This window comes from Schistocerca nitens, chromosome 2 (genome assembly GCF_023898315.1).
Source record: "Schistocerca nitens isolate TAMUIC-IGC-003100 chromosome 2, iqSchNite1.1, whole genome shotgun sequence".
NCBI classification, from domain to species: Eukaryota; Metazoa; Arthropoda; class Insecta; order Orthoptera; family Acrididae; genus Schistocerca; species Schistocerca nitens.
Window position 1 is genome coordinate 490,742,844 of NC_064615.1, and position 23,917 is coordinate 490,766,760.

The following is a 23,917-nucleotide window of genomic DNA, read 5'->3' on the forward strand; positions in this document are numbered from 1 at the left end:
TCAGTTCCTGAATATTGGGCATAGGGTAACTATCAATGATGGTGCACATGTTCAAACGTCTATAGTCCCCCACAGGCTCCATGTTTTATCTTTTTTCATTCTCATAATAATTGGTGAGACCCAAGCACTGTCTGATGGTGTCCTCACATAACAGTTCCTCGATCGTGGCCTTGGCCACCTTTAGTTTGTGAGGGACGAGCCAGTGCGGCCAGCTTCAGACCAGTGGAAGTATTAATTCTGTGTACAGTACTGTCATATATGATGTATTCCTTTTATGGGGCTGATGTTAAGTGGCATATGATGCACGATTCACTTGTGTAGGCGGTTATCACTGTTTACACTCGACCTGCTCGCGAGAGCAATATAACTGTTTTCACACAGCCTGCTCACAGGAACGTTATCACCAGAAGTGAAAGGCACTGGACTGATCTGTGGCTCTGACGGCCTGGTGGCGTCTCAGGCAGGTGGCTTTCGTTGTTGCTGGTGCGACGACAGCTGTTGCTGTGTGATGTGCAGTTGTGGTGTGAGCTCGGAGCAGCAGTTGAGGAGGTGTTCGTTAGCTGCTCGTGAGGTGGCATTGGTGTGATGGAGGTTGGTGTACGCAGTAGTCGCGGTTTTAAGCTCCTTGAACAATGCCTGCCACTTTAGCATGAGGTCTAGCACTGTTTCAGAGCTAGGAGGAGCAGGCGGTGGAGTCTCGTGCGTCGGTAGGTGGTCACTGTTTACTACACTGATCGGCGTGCGACCGTCGCGATGTAGTAGTAATGCCCTACCCAGGTCTAGCAGAAGATTATAATGCCTCAAAAAATCTGTGCCCTACACTGGCTCTAATGTGTCGGCCGCGAAAAACGTCCATGAGCGAGGGGTGTGGTTGTCCAATTGAACTGAGATAGAGGCCGTGCCTATCACGGGAATAGCTGAATCATTCGCGGTACATAGTTGTGTAGCAGATGGTGTACGTTTTCCTGGTGCCAGCAGAGGTGGGAGCGTGCTAACGTCAGCGCCCATGTCGACTAGGAAGTACGCTCTAAGATGGTAGTCATAGACAAAGAGCCGGACACCATTAGAATGTAGATATGGGATATGATGAGACTAGTCACGTTTTGTAGAGAGGTGGCTTGAAGCAGAACAGCGACCTGATGCGCCTGTGTCAGGTCGCTGTACTAGTTTAGGTAGCTACAGTGTGGATGACAGTGGTGTGCGTTGGCACCAGCAGGGGTGGTTTGGCCAAGTAGGCATGGTGCCTGGGTCCATTGTGGTATCTGATTGTTGGTGCCTCGCTGCAGCAGTCTTTCGAGCAGCTGCGGGTGCTGCATGGAAGGGGCTCAGCTGAGGCTGCAGCAGCTTGGTGACAGTTGGTTGGCTGGGCGCTGCTCAGTGAGCGCTGTGTGGTGGTCTACATGGGCACGGCCAGTGTGCAGGTTAGTCTGGGCTGGCTGTAGATGAAACTGGTGTTGACATTGGTCCTGGAGCCGATGCGAGTGTTTACCAAGTTGTGATGTGTGGGGGCAAGCATCCAGTCGACAAGGCGTAACCGGGTTTCCAGCGGTTGGTCCTCGCACGTTAGCATGGCCGTCTGTACGTTTTCAGGCAGCTTGAGAAGCCATAGTGACCGGACGGCACGATCTGGTAGACGTGTTCAGGTGAACGAGACAGGCACTGTAGTATGAGTGTCTTCACTGTCTCGCATCTGTAAGTGGTTGGTGCGTGCAATAGGAAGTAGGTGATAAGATTGGTGCTGGTGTGGAGGTGGTTCAAAAGCACCAAAAACTTGTCGTGGTCGCCTGTGATCCTGGCCGACTGCATCATGCACTTGCAAAGTGCAAACCATACTTGCAAAGAATCAACTTGTAGTGGCGGCAGATGTAACTTGGTGTGTGGCCAGTGGTAATCTGCCTGGTGGCGAGGGGCCGTGACCAGCATGGGGTTGTTGTAATCGTACGAAGTACATGGTGCAGCTTCGTGAATATCGTCTGGCGGCGCTGATAGAGGCGGCAGCTGGCATCATGGCGAGGTAGATGAATCAGGAATGCGGGTGTGGTGACCGATTACAAGGGACACGGCACGTGTGTCGCGCCTCGTGCATCTGCGTCATGGAGATCGGCAGCATAGTCGCATACGAGGAACGTGCTGCAGTGGACGGATCCTGGTTGGTGGCAATCTTGGCGGATGGCGCATTGGTGTAGGTCATCCATTGCGGCGGCTGTTGTAGGTACTCCTTGTTTTCCCGCAGTGCATGGATCGTAGTAGCAGTCAGGCTCACCAAACTGATATGCTGTAGTCGTGAGGTGTGGAAACCCTGCGCAGTTGCAGGTAAACATGGGGTGCCTACTTGCTGTGTGACGTCACTTGGCAGGCGTGGCCCGGAGCGTGGTGCGGCTGTTGCTAGTGTGACGCGGGTTGCGGCGCTGCCATAACAAGTGTGACGTTACCCGGGTGACGTACGGTATCGCGCGGAATGTAAAGCCCGTATTACACAATGTACCTAAATCATAGACCTATACACCAGCGCCCCAAGCGTGCATATCTGTAACTACAGGCTGGTTCACATAGACCTATTACACCATCCACGCGGGATATACCTGGCGTGCAGGCAAAGTAGACAGTGATAATGTGCGAAACGCAAACAGAACTGTCCGATCTCTTGTATAGTTTTTCGTTCTACTGCGCGAAACACAAGGGGAACCATGTGACATATTGCAACATCATCCATTCGAATTATTTATGTGACTCAAGTTCCTATTTCATAAGAAAATATTCATCATTATTTATTAAGTAACTGTTATTCTCTTATGTAGGTTACTACTCTTCTGAATTACAGACTCAACAGTTAGTTTTATATTACGACACTTGGTTACACAGGGATATGTATTTATACAGCATTTTGCACATGGAGGACCCACTTGTTTTTGGAGCCATTGCCCTGGTAGTGACAGTAAATCTTCGGATTATGGTAGAAAGACGACGAAAACAAAAAGCCAGAGGTTTTTGGGCTCGGTCCTGGCTGAAGAGAAGAGACAAAGGCAGGGGATTATATTCACTGCTTATGAAAGAACTGAGGCTCGAAGATCCACGTGAATTTCTGAGCTTTGTGAGGATGGACATGGCCTGTTTCGAGAAGCTGCACACAGTCATAAGGGAGGCTGTCTCACATTCTCGAAAGTAAGAATTAAATCATATGTTTATACGTTTTGTTATCATACCAGCCTAGAGCACGAATAAAATACTGGTAAATGCCATGTTACGATGCAGGCGACTGGGGAATCTTTTAAGAGTTTGGCCTTTAGCCACAGAATAGCACGGCCCACCATTTCAAAATTAGTTGTGGATGTATACACTGAAATTTGAAACACATTAAAGGACCAATACTTAAAGGTGTCCTTGTGTTATTATTCCCAGTTTGGACTGTATATATGTGCTAGTCAGAGTTTTTCAGTCCTTGGCTGTCGCACTGCTCCAAACTGCAAAGACTTTCACCCTTTCACTGCCAGTTTCTCTTTTCTGGCATGCTGAAATCAAGCAACAGATGTACTCAAATCAAACATGAACTTTCGTAAACTAAAGCATTACGATACAAATCGAAAATCACCGTATAACGTTATATACATGTTACTCAGAAAGAAACGATTTCCGATGAACCTTATTATGATATAACAGGTCATACATACACCTTTCCTCGCTGTATGCCTGATTTATGACGCTTAACGCCTCTTTGCCCCACTTCATTTCTAGGATTCGAAGTTATCAATAGAAAAAATCCTTTCACAAACAGCTAGTATAAAAGAGTATACTGAAAAAAAGTTTCTTTTCTGCATTTATGAAGCCTGCTTACTGAAAAAAAAAAAAATGCGGAAGATTCCCAACACGAAAATCTGAAATTAGCCACTAGTCGCCTACCGGAATCCCAAAAATTAGCAGAAAGCACTGAAGTACGCTCTTCTACGCATACGTGAGTTATCACTGCCTACTGGGCACGCACAGATTGATGGCAGTTAGGACCTCCTCTCTATTCTGGTGCGCGGATAATGTGTCTGTTAATTTTCGTAGTTTCATCCGTTTTACCGCTAGATGGCTGTACTGTTCGCAGCAGATCGTCGTGTAATACCCGCTTTAAGTTCAGGTGCAGGCCATGGAAAAACATCGTCTCACACATGAAGGTCATTTGTTGGACGGATTTGTCCGCAATAACCTGTAAATATCGGTTCTCTGCAGTGGAAGGTGGTCGTATATGGTGGCGATTGTTTGTCAACAATTGCGGTACTCTGGAAGGTGTCCAAAATTTAGTACGTTGTTCACGGAATGGCGATACGTGCTCAGTGTGCGCAACCTAGTTCATTAACAGTCACTGACCGGTATGTTAGTAACACTGGTTAGGTGGGAGGTGGGGACGGCGGCAGGCAGCTATTGTTAACAGCGTATGGTCACTGTTGATGTAACACAATTAAGAGAGTGGCAGGCTTCGTCTCATCACCTTCACTGATAACATCGTACTTGGTTTGCGATTTAGCGTGTTCATCTGTTTGGTGAAAGGTAACGATGCCGTGGTTGGGTGGATGTTGAAACAATGGGAACATTGCCGGCCGCTCAAGAACCACAGTTGTACTGATTGTATCGTCTGGGAATCGGCTAGAACACCAAATAGATGCACAAATAAATCGACTGTAGTGATGCCAGGTGATGAAGCACCGTCGTGGGCGTATTCTTTGCGGCGTGAAGTTAGTATCCTATGGTGATCAGTGGAGTGCCGGCGCAAATATAATTCGCGTTACGCGGCGCAGTTGAAAAGGAAATAACGGGCTCACCACTGTATGTAGTGGGTAGCGAGAGTAGTAATTACGACGATAAATAATCATTTGCACTCCCGTCACTTACTATGAATACTTTTCTTCTCGCATGTGTACACTATGCGTGTAGCATAGAGAACATGCTAGAGCCAGTGGTTTGTAAGGTCGAGCGAGATAGTAGGGGATTCTATCGTTATTTTATTTCAAAAGGTTTATTTCATTCTCTAGCTACGGTCAAGCACTAGTCAGTAGCTTCAGGTGCCTGTAATTTTCTCGTCCCAAGATCAGGTAGCAGCAAGTCGGCACCAAGGTGGTCAGTCTAAATCACGCGCCTCCCTCGTGTGCTGACGAAGTAACGCCGCTTAGGAACCTTCCATGCTGCCCCCGCGGTTTTCTCGGCTCCTGACCAATCAGGGTGGAGAAAGCCGCGTGGCCATGCTGGATGTACCCTACCGCCCATCGGCCGAACAGTCAATCTCTGCCGAGCGACCTGTAGCCATGAACATCATCTTCTCTTCCCGGTGCGCCGAGGACTATGTTTCTGTAGCTGCCATGCCACTCGGGCTTGTTCAAATGGCAGCCACCACTTTTCTTTAATGTCGCCTAAGTTTGCGGCGAACTATGTTTCGGCCACCACTACATCTTGGCTCACCCTCGCCTCCCCAGGCCTGACCCCTGTTGCCCATTTGAATTTTGAGTATTTCTGCCAATAAATGGCCTCATTCCAAGCAACGAACACTGTCTTTCAATGAGCCCACCCCCTTGGCCACTCTCACCACAGCCGTTCCTGCACATGTTGTAGGTCCCCACAAGGTTAACCATGTCTCTAGAGCAACCTTTTTTCCAAAGATAATTACCTGCATTTTCATTGTTTACATTACACCCTCACACAGTGTTTCAAATGTTGTATCAAGACTTTTTGAGAAAAATTGAACCTTCTTGTAGTTATTACAAACTAAGTAATTTACTTGTTGACACTGATGTGTGAGAACAAAAATATGTTTCACACAAAGTGCACTGAAGAAAATGGAGCTTGTTGTACTAGCAAAAGAAACAACAACTTTTTCACCCAGCCATAAAACAGGCACTTCACTTTTCACTAGAGCAATCCTGCACAACATGTACCACCGAAAGATCGTTCAGTACATTACAAAGAGTCAAGACTTGGCTACGTTCGACATTGATGGGAAACGTTCTTTTCAGCCCATGTACGATGGGTGTGCATAGGAAGACAGTTCTAGAAGCACAAAATAAAATTTAAACTGAAATGTTTACCAGGTTTTGCCAGAACCCTCGCAGGTTATTGTTGAAGTAAAATTAGTTGATAACATAAAAGAATAAATATTTTTAATTCCTGCTACTTATCGAATTTTCTTACTTTTGCCCCACCCCTAAACAAATTCTAGGTATGCCTAAGCTGCTCAAGATTTCTTTATTAATATTGTAAACAAAATTTATATCGTAACCATTATCAAGAGCAATACTTTGTGTAACTGGTGCTCCCTGTCGAAAGCCTGAGGGGTCTGAAAGACATGCTGGAGGTAATGTAGAAGTGAACAGAAGATCACCTTCCTATGTTTTAAGGGATAATTTGAAGAACGATGGAGCACAGTATCAGTAGTTGACAGTTTAGAGTAAATCTCAAAAACAAAAGTATTATTCCTTAACATGATTAAGAGGTCAAGGTAAGGGAGTGTGCCATTAAAACTGTGTTCGATCGTAAATTGAATACCAGAGTGCTGCAAACTGAAGTGTTTCACTAGGGAACTGCAAAAGTCATTGGGACCTTTATCGTCATCAACATAACGAAAGCATCCAAGGGTGTCTACACCATATGATGGATGTTTTTGCCAGACAGTAAGGGAATGGAGAATACGTTGTGCTAGTCCCTGTTTTTGAATGAAAAAAGAATCACCAAACTTGAAGTAACAAAGAAAAATCCCTAACGACTTCAGAATTTCTTCAAGTGGAAAATTGCTAGGGGTGCGCAGGTTTTCAGCAGTAATGCTCTGGACTTGCTCCATAGGTACATCGGTATACATATTTTTAATGTCTAAAGATGCTATGTTGGCATCAGTGCGAATATTGAAGTCGTTTAGAATGGAAATCAGATTTGTGTGGTTACATAATGAAAAAACTAGATCATTTTACATAATACTTGTTAATATAATTGGCTAACAACTTTCCTACCTGTTAGCTAACACCATTTCTGGCGTTGACGATCGGACAGGCCATACGTAACTTGATATCCACTCTTAACCTAGGTGTTTGTGGATTCATAAGTATGAGAAATCTCTTTTGAAAACTGGTGGGAATGGATGAAGTCGATCTTGTGTGCTTTTTAACTGACCCAGACACTTTGCAGTTCGATCAAATCCACAGTGAGTAATGTTTATTTCTTTGAAGAAATCCTGCACTTGGGATTTGTATTCGTACTCCTTCATAACAGTATTCGTTTCACCCTTATCCGCCATTACTGTGATGCTCTGTGATCATCTAGTTTTGTATTAACGATGCAAAGAGCTTCATTTTCCGAGTCTCTCTCTGAATCTCCATGTGGATCACCCCTTGCTGTCGAATGTGTCTCCATATTACCTTGAACTTAAATAACCATTTTATTTCTTTGGGCATTGAAAATAGAACGCCATCTATGGGGGGTAAGGGTGTGATACGGAATAATCAGTTTGTTGTTGGGTTAATGGCTTAGTGATATTAGGTGATAATCCTTCCCCAAGTGCCTGTATTTCACTAGTGTTGAACCTAATGTTAGTTAGGTTACAAACATGGGAGGGAACTTTGAGCAGTACTGCGAGGGTAAGATTCTCTCCTTCATTAGTATAACTTTTGTAGTTTCTTTTGATGAACCAACAAAAGCCTATTCACATGGTCATGTGCTGCATCAAAGGACCTCATACAAACGTACTAGCTAATTTCAAATGTGCCATATACAGAACCTCGTTAGATCTGTCCTTTCTCGCATATAACTCGTAGAAATAACCATTATTATACCAGTATTATTCAGATTCATTTTTTGTGTAATCAGAGAGCCGAGTCTAATAGCTCGTGTGGTGACTGCAATTCCTCAGGAGACCACTAGCAGCACGCTTTCTATCTTCCACATTGCCAGTGTTAGTTCAATTTCCTTAACTGTCTGAGTACCTGAAGAGCAGTCATTGCACATATTTGACAACACACTGGACCCCACGTAGCTTGTGTTGTCAGCTGCTACGATTAATATTACACTCCTGGAAATTGAAATAAGAACACCGTGAATTCATTGTCCCAGGAAGGGGAAACTTTATTGACACATTCCTGGGGTCAGATACATCACATGATCACACTGACAGAACCACAGGCACATAGACACAGGCAACAGAGCATGCACAATGTCGGAACTAGTACAGTGTATATCCACCTTTCGCAGCAATGCAGGCTGCTATTCTCCCATGGAGACGATCGTAGAGATGCTGGATGTAGTCCTGTGGAACGGCTTGCCATGCCATTTCCACCTGGCGCCTCAGTTGGACCAGCGTTCGTGCTGGACGTGCAGACCGCGCGAGACGACGCTTCATTCAGTCCCAAACATGCTCAATGGGGGACAGATCCGGAGATCTTGCTGGCCAGGGTAGTTGACTTACACCTTCTAGAGCACGTTGGGTGGCACGGGATACATGCGGACGTGCATTGTCCTGTTGGAACAGCAAGTTCCCTTGCCGGTCTAGGAATGGTAGAACGATGGGTTCGATGACGGTTTGGATGTACCGTGCACTATTCAGTGTCCCCTCGACGATCACCAGTGGTGTACGGCCAGTGTAGGAGATCGCTCCCCACACCATGTTGCCGGGTGTTGGCCCTGTGTGCCTCGATCGTATGCAGTCCTGATTGTGGCGCTCACCTGCACGGCGCCAAACACGCATACGACCATCATCGGCACCAAGGCAGAAGCGACTCTCATCGCTGAAGACGACACGTCTCCATTCGTCCCTCCATTCACGCCTGTCGCGACACCACTGGAGGCGGGCTGCACGATGTTGGGGCGTGAGCGGAAGACGGCCTAACGGTGTGCGGGACTGTAGCCCAGCTTCATGGATACGGTTGCGAATGGTCCTCGCCGATACCCCAGGAGCAACAGTGTCCCTAATTTGCTGGAAAGCGGCGGTGCGGTCCTCTACTGCACTGCGTAGGATCCTACGGTCTTGGCGTGCATCCGTGCGTCGCTGCGGTCCGGTCCCAGGTCGACGGGCACGTGCACCTTCCGCCGACCAATGGCGACAATATCGATTACTGTGGAGACCTCACGCCCCACGTGTTGAGCAATTCGGCGGTACGTCCACCCGGCCTCCCGCATGCCCACTATTCGCCCTCGCTCAAAGTCCGTCAACTGCACATACGGTTCACGTCCACGCTGTCGCGGCATGCTACCAGTGTTAAAGACTGCGATGGAGCTCCGTATGCCACGGCAAACTGGCTGACACTGACGGCGGCGGTGCACAAATGCTGCGCAGCTAGCGCCATTCGACGGCCAACACCACGGTTCCTGGTGTGTCCGCTGTGCCGTGCGTGTGATCATTGCTTGTACAGCCCTCTCGCAGTGTCCGGAGCAAGTATGGTGGGTCTGACACACCAGTGTCAATGTGTTCTTTTTTCCATTTCCAGGAGTGTATGTTGGTGACAAACACATTACCGTATTGGCTTTCAGTAAGTTTGAGCATCAGCATAAGTTTCTTCGTTTCGATCACTGGTGGCCCTCAAAATATGTTAAAGATAATTTTTCAGTGTATTTCAGTTCATTAATTTTATTAGCTTTCATCATTAACTTTATTTTATTCTTAATCACTCCAGGACGCAATACTTTCCTGGATAATATTTCTGAAAGTCATCGCCTGTTGCTTGACACAGACCCACAGGAAGGTATTTTAATCGGTAAAGTAATGACAGTTCGTGATTTTAACACAAGTTACTCCTGTTTTTGGCAGTTGTTCGACGTTATATGGGGACTGTCCTTATCTCTTTTTCATTTTAGTTACTGCTTCACTGTTCTTTAATCAAGGATCAGTTTCTGATTCCCAGTTGTATTCTTTTGGTTTTAGATTGGACATTCATCATATTTATCAACTGTGGAAGGCTGAGAACTTTGCCTAGCCATGCCAGTTGTTGCTCTGCAGCATTCTGCAATAACTCTCTATACAGTTGAGGACAGCCGTGAGAGGTGACATCACGTGACTTGATTTGACTGGATATGATATGATATACAGTATGAATACACCCTGATGTGACAGTGCCATTGTGTGATAGTGATGTAATGGCCTGTGTGAAATGGCCTTAAACACAACTTCAATTAACTGAGTTCTCTCTGCACAGCTACAAAGTGTAATCTTAATCATGAAAATGATGAAGTAGGTAGTGAATATATTACACTGAAAAAATTTGTTTAAAGGATTGATACAATGGTACAGATGACAAAATGATTTCAGAAATATGAAACTCAATGCGAAATTGAACATGGTGCATGGTTAACTAATGATCCATGAAATGAATATAACGCAAAATGCTAATTATGTGGAGTTACATTTACAATTGCTTCGACTGGAATAGAACAAATTAGTGGAAAAATATTTTTTGCATGCATGTGTTGCATGTGTGCATATGTTTTGTTATGATAATTTGGTCTGGTGATTGGTGGCAGATGAGGTGAATGGTCTAATATTATTATTTTTACATTAACCAACAGCTGGAAACAAAAAATAATAAATCTAAATCAGGAATGATAAAAAATCATTTGGACTGCCTGCAAAATTTTTGAACACAGTTTCTGTGGTCACAGCTAAAAGTTCATACTGTGTTGTTGAAGAAAATGTTACTGCATGGAACATGTAACAAACTAATTAGGAGCAGAACTAACATTACTGCATCAGACTATAAGACATAATTTTTGCTACAACAGCACAGACTACAGTAAAACTGAATAAAATCATTCATGTTAATTCAAGTACAGCTGCAAGTATTCATCTGACTAGAACCAAAATGAAAGCCCTAGTTACAGTGACGATGGGGCCATATAATATTCAAAATAAGACAGATGACCAGAACACAGAAAATTCATTTTACTGCTTACAAATTCATGGTTCTAACAAGGAAAACATAAAACTGTTTCCATTAGTGTAACATTCATTTTACTGCTTACAAATTCATTGCTCTAACAAGGAAAACATAAAACTGTTTCCATTAGTATAACAATATTTTACAGCCAAAAATGGCATTTAAAATAACTTGATAAATTTTTATGAAAATCGTGATGTCTCTGGTGATGACTTGTTTCAATCAAATCAACAGGCAATAGAAAAATACTGATTATCTTTTCATAATGTGTCTGGGCTAAGCATTAACAACAGAAATGCTAATTTCAGAGTTAATCATTCTTTATTTACAAGTAAAAGAGCTATCGTGCCAGTTCTGATTAAGGGAAATTGCCATGCACACATAGTGCATAACTGCATGCAACATGCCATGAGTTTTTTATCAGCTGACACAGAGATTGTAATATTAACAATTTACGCTCATTTTCCCCACTAAGTTATAAAGAGAAATTAATTGAAAAAAATCAGTGTATGGAGACTTCCGTAAATTGTAATGCCATGAGGGAATAAGCTCTCTCTCTCTTGTACCCTGCATAGGTACATTAGTATTAAATTGGAAAATCATCACAAGTTATTTTGTAAGCTAGAGAGAAACTGTGCAATGATTTTGCAAAACTTATTGTTGCATAACACTGACAGTGGCTTGACTGAAATTTACTTTCATATTTGTAGCCATATTTTGAATTAGTCTAATAAAACTTTAAACTGTCTCAAAGAAAACTGCATAATTATTTTGGTTGCATATAGTATCATGGATAATACTGAAAACAGACTAGCAAGAAGAAAACAAAAGTCCCTTCCTTCGATATGAAACACAGGTAAAAAATTAATCTGTTATCTTTGACTCGCAAAATTAATGAAAATTTTTATTTTTGTTGACAAAGGTTTAGAGTACCAGTACCTAAATAAATGGTGTTATTTAGTGACGTAAAGCAGTTATTTACATTAAGGAACATAAATTTAGAAGGTAATGTGAATTTAACCACTTTCTTAATAAATCTGAAAATTTAAAGTGGCAAAAGCTCCATTTGAATATGGATGATCTTTATGAGGACACTGTATTATTAAACAATTTATATGATCAATATATACTTCTGGAGGTGTGGCAGAATTATCCAATCTACAAAAATTGCAACTAATATTTAATAAAATAGATAACGATTTTACAAATTTGTACAAATTAATTTCATTTCTATTACTGAGTCCCACCATTTCAGCATTCACAGAATATTTTGTGTCATGAACGTTGAGTAGTGTGAGGAAGAAACAAAACATCTATGAATCGAATAAAAATTCATTGTTTTTTTAGCTTAAATATAACCTGCAAAGATGCTCTGAACATGTTTAGCAGTATCTACTACTTGTCAAATATTGCTAAAAACAATGGAACCATACTTTAAATAAAATAATTATGTAAAACAATTAACACTTTGTTTCGAAGTAATTTACTTTTTTGGCTGCCTTTAATAACTAGTATACTTTAATTGCTAAAAAAAGTGGTAACACTACACAAGATTACTCATCCCTTTGTTTCCAATACTCACATAGCTGTCGCACATATTGTACACTAAAGAGCCAATGAAACTGACATAGCCTTGTGTATTCAAATACAAAAAAGTGAGTGTTTGGCGTCATTGGCCCGGAGGCCCCTTGTGGGGCATCTCCGGCCACCTTGGTGCAGGTCTTATTATATTCGACGCCACATTGGGTGACCTGCGCGACAGTTGGGGATGAAATGAGGATGAAGACAGCACAACACCCAGTCCCTGAGAGGAGAAAATCGCCGACCCAGCCGGGAATCAAACCCGGGCCCATAGGACAACAATCCCTCACGTTGACCACTTTGTTTTGCATTTTGTTCGTTGTGTTTCGTCGTTGCAGACGTCACATGACATCCCTTCAAGTTCGTTCTTGATCCTTTCACTCAGTTTTTTTATTACAGAGGCCAACCAGCTCTCTGACCGAACATGCTGAGCTACCGTACTGGCACCACTCAGCTATCGGGGCGGACATTCAAATACAGAGATATGTTAACAAGAAAAATACTGCGCAGCAGGCGGCAGCGCCTATATAAAACAAGTGTCTGGCGCAGTTGTTAGATCAGTTACTGCTGCTACAATGGCAGATTAAAGTGAGTTTGAATGTGGTGTTAGTCGGCGCACGAGCGATAGGACACAGCATCCCTGAGGTAGCGATGAAGTGAGGATTTTCCCGTGTGACCATTTCACAAGGTGTACTGTGAATATCATTAATCTGGTAAAACATCAAATCTCCAAAATCACTGTGGCAGGAAAAAGATCCTGCAAGAACAGGACCAATGATGACTGAAGAGAATCGTTCAACGTGACAGAAGTGTAACCCTTCTGCAGATTGCTACAGATTTTAATGCTGGGCCATCGACAATTGTCAGCATGTGAACCATTCAACGAAACATTATCAATATTGGCTTTCGGAGACGAAGGTCCACTCATGTATCCCTGATGACTGCACTACACAAAGCTTTACTCCTTGCCTGGGCCCATCAACTTCGACATTGGACTGTTGATGACTGGAAACATGTTGCCTGGTCGGACAAGTCTCGTTCCAAATTTTATTGAGCAGATGGATGTGTACGGGTATCGAGACAACCTCATAAGTCCATGGATCCTGCATGTCACCAGGGGACTGTTCAAGCTAGTGGAGGCTCTGTAATGATATGGGGACTGTGTAGTTGGATTGATATGGGATCCTTGATATGTTTAGGTATGGTCTACAGATTGCGCGCAGCCGAACGGTACCTAACACGCGCTCGCCAGCCGACCTGTCTGGAATGCTGACAATTGGCTTGGTCAGTAGATGCACGTCTGGCCACTCTGTGACACAGAGTACGCCACTGGTCGCCATCCGCAGCGTGCCATATTAACTAGTCTGGCCTTGGGCGCGAATATGTCTCTTTTCTTAGCTCACAGTGGAGCCTTTTGATACGACCGTTATTAGGATGCCAGACACAGTGAGGATGGGCGCGTGTAGCATGTGTCTTTTATAATCCGCCTTTGTTAATAGAACTGTTTAAACTTACTTCTCGGTGTTTGCGTATTGCCGTACCTCAAGGACCCACCACTTACAAATCCTAACAAAATATTCATGTAATTATCATGTGGGGCAACAACACAAACATTCCCCATTATAGTTACAAAGTTTCTGGGACACTAGCAGTGAACTTTGTGTCTACTGTGTTGAAGTCTATATTTACTAACTGCAGTGAATTAAAATTCAGAACTGTTTGGAAATGATCCTAAAAGTCGAAAGAAGAACAAGTGTAGTTTTCAGAAAAAACTAAGCAGAACATTTTTGTTTTAAAGAAGTACATTGTGAAAATGAGGTAAAGTAAACTGAAGAACCAAAGAAACTGGCACATCTGTGTAATATCATTTAGAGCCCCTGCGTGCATACAAAAGTGTCGCAATACAATGTGGCATGGCCTCAACTAATGTTTGGTGTAGTGCTGGAGGGAACTGATACCATGAATCCTGCAGGACTGTCCATAAATCCGTAATAGTACGAGGGAGTGGAGATCTCTTCTGAACAGCATATTGCAAGGTATTCCAGATATGCTCATTAATGTTCATGTCTGGGGAGCTTGGAGACCAGCAGAAGTGTTTAAACTCAGAAGAGTGTTCCTGGAGCCACTCTGTAGTAATTCTGAGTGTGAGGAGAGTCGCATTGTCCTACTGGAATTGCCAAATTCCGTTGGAGTGCATAATGGATGTGAATGGATGCAGGTGATCAGACAGGAACAGGATATTCTTTAATACAATAATTTCATTAGAGAGGTTAGTTGAATGTGTACTGGACTGTGGTTCAAGAGCTAATATTTTGCTTTAACTTCCAGTAGGTCTCATCTAGTTAAAGTACCAAATACAGTACGAAGGATACTCCCTCCAAATTCAAACCAGGCACGTTACGCCTAATTAAAGTTTTATGTGGAAAAAGCTTTAAAAAACAGTAAATCTCTTGTTCATATTTAGCAAATGTAGACTCTACCTGCATTTTGGCTGTGATCCAAATATAATACCACGATGTACCCATTTCCAAAATTGTAGCATCACCCTTAATGGAACGAATTAGATCAATTTGCCTCTTTACAGAATTGAACTGTTGCTGGATTTCACTCAGATTGTACCCGAGAGCAAGTTTTGCATTAGTTGTTGAAACTACCATGTCTGGTTGCGGTTCAAACAAAACACCTGTACGCTGTGGTACTATTAGTGCAGCATTAGTAACTTCCATAATATGAATTTGACCCTCACTACCCCAGCAGAAATGATGACCATCATAAAATATTTAAAATCAAAAACATCTAGTGGGTATGATAAAATATCAACAAAGTTAATTAAAGAATGTGATTCTGAGTTAAGTAACATATTAAGTTATCTGTATAACCAGTCGTTTATCAGTGAAATATTTCCTGAGTGGTTGAAATATGTTGAAGTTAAGCCACTGTTTAAGAAGGGGGATAAAGAAATAACATCAAATTTCCGTCCAATTTCACTTTTGCCTGCATTCTAGAAAATTTTAGAAAAAGTAATGTACAATCGGCTTTATAACCACCTTATCTCATATAACATACTGTCAAAGTCGCAGTTCGGATTTCTAAAGGTTTCTGATACTGAGAAGGCTATCTACACTTACAGTGAAAATGTGCTTAATTCATTAGACAAAAAATTGCAGGCAACTGGTATACTTTGTGATCTGTCAAAGGCATTTGACTGCGTAAATCACAATATCCTTTTAAGTAAATCAGAATAGTATGATGTAACAGGAAATGCTGCATAATGGTTGAAATATTATATCTCTGGCAGGAATCAAATGGTGTTATTAGGAAAGAGACATATATTAAGCCATCAGGCATCATCCAACTGGGAACCAATTACATGTGGGGTTAACACAAGGTTCCATTTTAGGGCCCTTACTTTTTCCTGTGTATATCAATGACCTTTCATCAGTAACATTATCAGTAGCCAAGTTTGTTTTGTTTGCCGATGATATAAACATTGCAATAAACAGAAAATCAAGTGTAGTCTTAGAAAGATCAGTTAATAAAATATTTGTGGACATTAATCACTGGTTCCTAGCCAATTCTTTGTCACTAAACTTTGAAAAAACACACTACATGCAGTTCAGGACATGTAAGGGGTGTCCCACAAGTATATGCCTAACATACGATGACAAGCAGATACAAGAAGTGGACAGTGTTAAATTCTTGGGATTAGAGCTTGATAATAATTCAACTGGGAGGAGCACACTACAGAACTGCTGAAGCGTCTTAACAAACCTCTATTTGCAATGCGAATTGTGTCAGACACAGGGGATATAAAAATGAAAAAGCTGACATACTATGCTTACTTTCATTCCATAATGTCATATGGGATTATTTTTTGGGGTAATTCATCAAGCCAAGCAAAAGTTATATGTGGTGTGAACTCAAGGACATCCTGCTTCCCAATATATTTATTCCTTAATGAAATTTTTCATTAAAAATATATCACTTTTTCAAATCAACAGCTCAATTCATGGAATCAATACTAGAAATAAGAATAATCTTCAAAAAGATTTAAAGTCACTTACTCTTGTACAAAAAGGTGTGCTAATGCAGGAACACACATTTTAAATAACTTGACAGCAGCCATAAAAAGCTTAACAACGAATGAAATTCAGTTTAAGAGAAGCCTAAAAGATTAATTGGTGGCCAACTCCTTCTACTCCATTGATGAATTTCTCAGTAGGACCAACTTCTGCACCAGTTCAGTGCAGTAATGTGTTCATTGTAAATAAGTGTGTGTGTGTGTGTGTGTGTGTGTGTGTGTGTGTGTGTGTGTGTGTGTAAGTACAATCTAACTTCTGCATCATTTCAGTGCAGTAATGTGTTCATTGTAAATAAGTATTGTAGTAATTCTATTACAGGTTTATTACTTTTTTTATTTTAAATTCAGTGCATTAGTGTTTGTAAACTGTTTCTTTCATATAGTGTTAATTAAAAAAATGACGATCATTCCACTTGGAACCTGTGGAAGGTACATTAGCTTATTTGTTTCAGTTGTAAATATTTGTCATGTATTATTGTTTTTCTGACATGTTCCACATCCTGGAGGACCTCCTCACTATGGATCAATTGGAATGAAAGTAAATCTAATCTGAACATGGTTAACAATGAACATAAAATAAATGAGTTTTTTGTAGTAACCTGTGGAATAAAAGGTTTAGTTTCACTGTGCACTCGTGCAATAGCTTCAATACTAAATTTTCACAGCACATTCACATAAGCACATGGCTGAAATAAACACACGCATTGCACTCTCACAAACTACACTCGTTTATGCAGATTGTAGGAGTGTCTGGAACAGAATCACTCGGAACGTGGCGATGCCTCAGCCTCGAAGTCTGGACTGCGAGCTCGTGATACTCGCTTCCTAGGTTTGAGAACAGCAGGTCTGCCCCTCGGTCGGTCCTCATAGTCTTGCTGTACTACAGGAAATCTACCCGTAAATGGTTTTACACGATTGACATGGACGACAATCGAACGAAAGGGCAGTTGGAGCTTAAGAGTGACTGACGACAACACCTCCAAGATTGGATATGGTCCTTTCCAAAACTTCTTAAACTTTTTGACTTGTCTCTTCTTTAACACCACATTGCTCAGATACGCAAGATGTCCAACTCGATAGTATGGCACTGCTGCTTGGCGATCGTGTTGTCTTGCTTGCTAAAGAAAGGATTGAAGATTTGGCTGTTTCACTCCCCTCCATGCTTCCTTTAGTTTGCGTGCTAGATCCCTTACATGTTCATTGCTGATTCCAGCAGACGTTTGTGCAAAGTCCAAGGATGATTGCATTCTTCTTCCATAGATGATCTCATATGGACCTTTGGCAGTTGAGCTGTGCATTTTGGCATTGTAACAACTTACCAAGTATGGCAAACAGACATTCCCAACTGTACTGTTTGCTGGTCACATAATGGCTAACCATTTTAATAATTGTTCTGTGGACTTGCTCGACTCTTCCATTTCCTTCAGGTTGTGCTGGTGTAGTCCTTAACTGAGTTATTTGCATGAGCTTACAAGACTTTTTAAGTAATTTACTCATAAAATTCGTTCCTTGATCACTAATTATACTTCATGGTGATCCAAACTTAAGAATCTATTCTTTTACAAAAACTTTATCTATAGTCTCAGTGCTCTAATCAGCTATTGGTATTATGAGAAGGTATCTAGAGAAATGATCTAACATTGTCTATATGTATTTGTTTCCATCTCTGGTTTTAGGCAATGGTCCTACGACATCTAGTCCTACTTGTTCAAATGGTTCACTTGTCTCTGGCAGTTCTTGCAATAGTGCTTTACTTTTTTCTACATTATTCCGTCTGTTACAGAAATCACATTGTGAAACAAACTCGAAAACGTCAGCTTTGCAGCTCGGCCACCAAAACATTTCAGCTATTCCAATGTTTGTATCTTTTTCACCACAATGTACTGATAATAAATAATCATGTTGCTCTCTCATGATTTGCTTTTTCATGCTTTCTGGAATAACTAGGCAGTTTCCTTTAGAAGTGATTTTGTAAAATAATCCATCTATTTCGACAAAACGTTGATCATTTTTCCATAGTTTGCATTGTGGATCTTCTTCTTGAGTTACCTCTTCTTATCGACTTATTGTAACACAAACACTGACTTTTCGACTCACTGCATCAGCATTCACATGTTGTTCACCAGGTCGGTGAATAACCTTAAATTGGTACTCACTCAGTCTTAATGCCCATCTTGTTAATCTGGAACTTGGAGCCTTTAACCTCAATAACCATTTATGTGTGGCATGATCTGTAACAACTGTAAATTCTCTTCCTGTTAAGAAACAACTTTTATGTGTTATACAAAAAACCAAAGCACAAAGCTCCTTCTCAGTAGTAGTAAAACTACATTCTGCTTTGTTTAATTGTCTGGAAGCAAATGAGATTGGATGTTCATGACCATCAACTTCTTGAGACAAGATTGCACCTATGGTAAAATTGAATGCATCTGTTGAAAGAATAAAAGATTCACTGAAATCCGGATAGGCTAACACTGGGTCTGTGGTTAGAGCAGTTTTAAGTTCTTCCATTACCTTTTTGCACTCTGTTGACCAATTAAATGTGGCTCCTTTCTTCAGTAGCTGTGTCATTGGACGTGCTATATTCGCATAAACAGCTATAAATCGTCTGTAGAAATTTGAAAATCCCAAGAATGATTGTAGTTCTTTCAAATTCTGCAGTTCAGGAAAATTCTTTACATCTTCAATTAATTTTGGATCAGGTCGAACACCTTCACTGTTAATAACATGACCAAGATAGTTGGCTTTACTTTGTGGAAAATCACATTTATCTATTGATAAAGATAGGTTTGCGCTTCTTACATGCTCAAAAACAGCTTGCAGTCTCTCAGTATGATGCTTCATGTTTTCACCAAAAATTATTACATCATCAAGGTAAACAAGTGCTTGTGTTGGGGTGAGCGTTTGTAAAACTGAGCATTACAAAGCTGGAGCATTACAAAGTCCAAACGGCATACGAAGATACTTGTATACTCCTGTTGCTGTTACAAATGAAGTTTTTGCTTGATCATCTGGATGCACTGTTAACTGGTGATAAGCACTTGTTAAATCGCATACTGAAAAAATTCGACATCTGCCCAAGTAACCCAAGATTTCCACTAAATTTGGTAAGGGGTAAATGTCGGGTATGGTCACAGCATTCAAAGATCGGTGATCAACACAAAAACGGAACTGTAGTTCTCCAGAAATTGATTTCTTCTTTACAATTACAACAGGCGAACACCATCATGGGTCTGAAGGATCTCTTGGTTTTATAATTCCGGCCTCTAATTGTTCTTTAACCATGTCTTCTACCAACTCTCTTTGACTGTCTGTGTGATTGGGGCTGCGTTGCCTGTATGAATACGATGCTGAACTAAGTGGATAACAGGTAAATTTGCACGTTCTCTGAATAAATCTGCATACTCCAACAAAACAGGCGCTAAAATCTTCTGTTCATCAGCTGTCAAAGGTCCTATCTTCTTCCAAATCTTGCGCTTCAGTTCATTATTAACTTCGTCTCTGTTTCAAAAATCTGTGTCTATAACTGCAGCGTTTGTTACCTCATCTGGAATCTGTATTACGTCGCTTTTACTTACGCTCGACACCTCTGTAACTTTCGTTCCTTACGGCAAAATAACATCCTCATTGCTCATATTCGTTATTGTAACCGGGACTTTTGCGACATTCTGTCTCACCATTGTAGCGACAGCTACACTTCTAGCAACATCACAGTGCATTGTATCAAATGACTCACTTTTCTCGGATCGCTCAGTTAATAACAAAGTTCATTCTTGCATCGGGGGGGAATTTACTGAGGTTGACCAATTTGAACATCGACTCGGACGGTTTGAACTTATGCATCGTTTGGGCGGTCCATTCCCATGACGTCAGTATTGCTGCTCCTTTGAGTGCGATCTGAAGAACGATTTCCTAGGTTGCAAAAATGGTTCAAATAGCTCTGAGCACTATGGGACTTAACATCTAAGGTCGTAAGTCCCCTAGAACTTAGAACTACTTAAACCTAACTAACCTAAGGACATCACACACATCCATGCCCGAGGCAGGATTCGAACCTGCGACCGTAGCAGTCCCGCGGTTCCGGACTGCAGCGCCAGAACCGCTAGACCACCGCGGCCGGCTCCTAGGTTGCAATTACTACGGCCTAGTCTGATCTTTCTTTCTGTGACAAATATCTCTGCCTCATTAGCAGACAACAAATCGAATCCAAGTACAACATTGTAACTCGTTTCGTTATTTGAAACTAATTGCACCCTTGCTGTGTATTTATCTTTATCTTTATTTTCACCTTCATCTTGGCTTTGGCCAAAAATTAATTCTATGTCAACTTCTCCATGGTTATGTAGCTTTCCTCTGTTTAACCCTCGCACTTTTAATAACGGCGGTTTCAATTTATCCCGTTTATCTATGCAACACCACATTAATGAGGTCTGTGCTCCTGTGTCAATAAGTAGTCTGGTGTTTTTCCCGCGATATACAGCACCTATCACGAAGTCATTTTCGGTCCGATTTTCACTGGTACTAACAGGAATCACTGTCTCTGGCAAGGGGTGGACGGAATGGTGGCCCGTACGTCCCCATACTCACTTAAAGATCTGGCAGATTGTCTGTTGTTCACATTACCTTTGATAGCAGATTCGATTCTCTTTACAATCCTTACGCTTGTGACCCAGCTTATTGCATCTGTAGCGTTGTACTGTTGTGTTGAAACTCTGCGTTCTTGTTTCTGCATTTCATTCGGTCGTCTTAGTGCTTCAACGAAACCAACAGCTGATTCTACTACCTCCTGAAACATTTTTCACCGCGCCAATCTAACAGCTTTGCTTACTTCCTCTCCGTGCAACCAGTGAATGAATGTGTCCAAGGCTCTCTGGTCGGCTTCGAACAACTGAATGAGCTTATCGGAATCTGTCCAAGATCCTAACAGGGCGGCACCTTCAAGTTTACGAAAAAACACCTTCACATTATCTTTGGGTTTCCCGTTAAACACTGGTTGTTGTTGTTGTTGTGGTCTTCAGTCCTGAGACTGGTTTGATGCAGCTCTCCATGCTACTCTATCCTGTGCAAGCTTCTTCATCTCCCAGTACCAACTGCAGCCTACATCCTTCTGAATCTGCTTAGTGTATTAAACTCTTGGACTCCCTCTACGATTTTTACCCTCCGCGCTGCCCTCCAATACACTGGTACTGATGGCAATAATGAAAAATTCTTGATTGTAGCTGTACCTCTACTGTATGAACTATCATTTGACAAGTCTTTCGGAATGTTACACTCGCTTCTTTCTGCTTTTAACTGCCGAATCTCTTCTTGCAGTTCATTAATAACAGTTTGTAGATCGACAACGTTACTCTGACTGGATTGCGACATTTCTTTTAATTTAATGCCAATGAGTCACTCAAATGTAAAATAGAAAATCCATCACTGCCTTTCGTATTCTAGCCAAACTGGAGTACACCAACCTGAATTCCAGCGTTGGATGTCCCCGCGTAGTCAGAGGATGTTCATGCTGCTGCTGTTCGAAGTTTACGTTGTGCTGCACCTCTTTAGGACTGTAGATTTTCCATAATTATCCCACTTCTGACACCACTTCTATAAGGAGGTTATTTGTGTTGTTGCACCGGATGATAATTACACGAATATTTTGTCAAGATTTGTAAACAGTGGGTCGTTGAGGTACGGCAATACGCGAACACCGAGAAGTAAGTTTAAACAGTTCTATTAACAAAGGCGGATTATGAAAGACACACGCTACGCGCACCCATCATCACTGTGTCTGACATCCTAATTACGGTCGTATCGAAAGGCTCCATAATGAGCTAAGAAAAGAGACATATTCGCGCCCATGGCCGCGGTAGTTAATACGACGCCCTGTGGACAGCGGCCAGTGGCGTACTCTGTGTCGCAGTGCGGCCGGACGCGCGTCTACTGACCAAGCAAATTGTAAACAGACAGATCGGCTGGCGAGCGCGTGTTACGTACTATACTGCTGCGCACAATCTATAAACCCTTACATAACATACAGAAACTCATAGTCAGTGGAAAGAAACAAGGCAATAACGGTTTTTCTTCCTACTCACACCACAGTCTTACCTCAAATGCCTGACAGCGAACCAGATCTATCCCGTTAAAAATGTACAGCTTGGAAGCAGTTTCTTATACTTCAAGGAGTTCTGGCTGAAATATGAATTGAAATTACTTGCCAATTGTAAAACAATCAGAAGTTTATATTTGTAAAAGGAGAGAAATTTAATGTAACCCATAAAAAATTAAACGAAGTTTTTTATATATCAGATTCGTGTAAAGTAAAATGCTGGGCATTTTATGAAGTTTAAAATGCCTGCCAGACACAGCCAAAATATGAAAACAAAATTTGTTCTCCTTTTGGCAAATGGATGATACCCCAACACTTGAGTAACATTCTAGGTTGACTCATAAGAGTGTTTTGTGTGCATTTTCCTTTCTACACCCACTGCATTTTTACAGTACCAATGACTCCCAATGACTCTGCCAGTTGCTTTGCCATGATTGAGCCTACATGGTCATTCCATTTCACGTACTTCGTTTTTACCTTTTATGAATGGCCTATATATTTTTTGAACTTATAAAGCAAGTTGCCAATTTTTGTACTGCCCAAAATCTTATTAAGACCATACAGAATATTTTGTAGCCTTTTTCAGACAGTGCTTCATGATAGACAACTGTACCATCTGTGAAAAACCTAAGATTAGTCTTAACATTGTCTGCAATGTCATTAATACACTTTATGGACAGCAAGGGTCCCAACGCCATTCCCTGGGTACATTTGAAGTTACTTCTACATATTCATTCATTTATTCATTCTTTTCTTTGTGTGGATATTGTCATTAAACTTTCACTCAATTTAAAATTATGCGTCTTTCCTGTCAAGAAATCCTCAGTCTAGATACAAATTATGCTTGGACTCCATTTGATCGTTCTTTCGTTAATAAGCCTTTATTAAAATGCTTCTCGAAGTCAAGAAGTACTGCCTTCATCTGACTGCGTTGATGCATGGCTCTCAAGACGTCATATGAGCAAATCGCGAATTGGGATTCACATTACTGATGTGTATGACGTACTTCTTTAAATCTGTGGTCCGGATATACTATAGGTTTCTACAACAGATGGATATCGAACTTATTGGTCCAGTTTTTTTGTGGATCACCTCTGCCGCATGTGTGTGCTTTTTTTCCGCAGTGCGAGAGACCTATGGTATGTTGTGGTTAAAAGAATAAATATCCCAGCCGCAAGTTTGTACAGAGTCTGGCAGGTATTCCATCTCAAACAACACGCACAACGGAATTCCCTTCCAATCGAAAGCGATGAATCTGTTTCGTAAAGTTATACGAGACAC